The sequence below is a fragment of the Coregonus clupeaformis genome, unplaced genomic scaffold (assembly GCF_020615455.1).
Source record: "Coregonus clupeaformis isolate EN_2021a unplaced genomic scaffold, ASM2061545v1 scaf2404, whole genome shotgun sequence".
In the NCBI taxonomy this organism is placed as follows: Eukaryota; Metazoa; Chordata; class Actinopteri; order Salmoniformes; family Salmonidae; genus Coregonus; species Coregonus clupeaformis.
In genome coordinates, this window is record NW_025535858.1 from 74,791 (window position 1) to 77,166 (window position 2,376).

A 2,376-nucleotide genomic window follows, 5' to 3' on the forward strand; every position below is an offset into this window, starting at 1 on the left:
GATCTTTCTTCTTTTACCTTTACCTTACACTCCATTATGTACAGTTAAACTAAACTCCTTATAATTTGAATAAGGCACGATTTTAAATCCCTGCAGTCTTTAAAATGAAATTCAAGAGCAAACGGTTTTCAGTAGTTTGTAATGTATCTTTTTTTTCTTTTTTTTTTCTTTATTTTTTACAAATTCATTGGAATATAACTGATTCAATATTGATTAAACACACACACATTAAACATTTCATAACAATAATTTAACACAATGGTATTTTCCCAGATTTTTTCAATGAAATAGAGGTTGCAAAATAATCCCACCCCAGTTAAATTTGAGCATAGCTCGTGAGCCCAACTCTGACACTGTATCCAGCCCCCACCGGTAACAGAGAAGAGCTCATTTAGGGTGTTTGTCATGGTTTTGGAACCTGGAACAACTTTTTTCAGTGGCGCCACAGCTTTTTTCCGTGTCACTGGTTTCTTTCTCCTTTTGCTTTCTTCCTTCTTGTTTTTTTTTTGCCTTATCCTCCAGGAACCTCTTGTGGGGTGAGGCTGTCAGGACTGTAGCCGACTCAGCCTTTATTTTCCTAGGCCTCACCTCCTGTATCCTTGGCCTGGGGGAAAACTGCAATATGACATCTGCCTCTGTTTGATGTTGTAGAACTGGTACTTTAAACAAAAACAAACAAGCAAACAACAACAACAACAACAACTCATGAGTATTGGTTCAATAAACATTTGTTTCTAATCACTCTACATGCTACTTTTTATATGTTAGGGTTGGACCTCATCAGACCCTTCACGAAATCCAGGAATGGCAACAGCTGGTGTCTGACGGCGAACTATTATTTTACCAAGTGGGTGGAGGCAATACCCATTAAGGTCTGTAAAGGAAGAGAACGTGCTTAACTCTAAATTCCCTTCTGTAACCCATTTAAAAAGGGTGCTTGGAACCAAAAATGTATTTTATTTTGTATGATACCCATCAAGGACAAGACTGGCGAGGCCACTTCCAAGGCGATGATGGACATCTTCAACACCCACGTTTCTCCTGAGGTCATCTTGAGTGACCAAGGTCGTGAACTCTGGAACAAGGTACGGATGTTATAGGTTATATTCTGTCACCAATGGTTTGTTTTAGTTTTTTTTACAATTAGTTTTTGTTTTTCCATGGTACATAATCAGACATTTCAATATCTTCCATTGTCAATAGATATCCCTTTCCTACCCCCTCCTCCAGGTTTGGATGAACGGACCAACCACACCCTCAAGACTGCCATGGGCAAGTCCCTTGACGGATTCCAGGAATGGTAGGAGGACAACCTGAAGGTCATTCTCTTTGCACACAACAGCAGCGTCCAGGCCTCCAGAGTACTCACCCTATCGCCTGCTGTATGGACGGGAGCTGCAGCTGTTGACTGAGGTAAACAACGCAATTGTATATACAATTATTGGATATACTGTAGTATTTCAAATTTGTGATTGACTTAGTGTTGTTTGTCTATTGCAAATTTTTATAACATATTTTCAGATCACTGAAACTCCACCTGATGTGGTGGAAGTTGTCGAACCAGATCAAAACACCTTAAAGGGACAGCTTTAGGCACAGCCTGAGAAGGATGTGGAGGTTTTTGACCAGGTAAAAATGATTGTCCGCTGTTAATTTATTTTCTGGCCCTCCAAGAGATAGGTAAGTGATGTATTTGTAATAATATGAAATATAAATTGCATTTATTTATGTTATCAATCAAGGTGAGATTGAACATGGACAAGCACAGGAGAAACAGAAGGAGAGCTACCAGAGGAGAATCAAGGAGGGGACCAAGAGCTTCAACATCCGGGCGAATGACTTGGTTTGGAAGAAGGACGAAAGGAAGGCGAGACCTGGGAAACCTTGCTGCTCTTGAGCTCCTAGCTGGGGTCACCATCCGTTAAGGTCAATATAAACATCTCAGATGATAACTGTTTGCATTTTCCTCCTCGCTGTAGGCGGCATCGCCATGTCAGCAGTACCAACACTGGCTGTCTCCTCGTGGTGGGCGACATCGCCATGCTGTCACCATCAACATTGTTCTGTTCTTACGTAAGAACGCAACTGCACTGCAATGAATAGCCTGAAACAATGCGATTCTCCTGAATAATAAAGTGTTTATCTGTTAAGCTGTTTGGTCTATGGATAGACCCATACCGATTCTATCTTTTTGGTCTTTTGCTATAGCCATAGTTTACCACTAATATTCTAAATTGCAGAGCATTTAATAAAACAAACATATTTTCCTGTGATAGTGACACTTGCTTTGCATTTAAAAGTGAATGTTTTCATAAGCCTATAGGTCTACCAAGAAACCATGTTGAGGCTGAGCAAGACCTTCGATAGGCTAGTAGA

At 40.4% G+C, this 2,376-nt stretch overlaps 1 long non-coding RNA gene across 1 annotated transcript; it reads left to right on the forward strand.

Moving 5' to 3' along the window:
- Positions 1-1,358: 1,358 nt before the first annotated feature.
- On the forward strand, positions 1,359-1,899 carry LOC121580366. Its single transcript, XR_006003028.2, has 3 exons — positions 1,359-1,413; positions 1,522-1,629; positions 1,743-1,899. It is a non-coding gene; the product is annotated as an uncharacterized LOC121580366 (long non-coding RNA).
- The last annotated feature ends 477 nt before the right edge of the window (positions 1,900-2,376 follow it).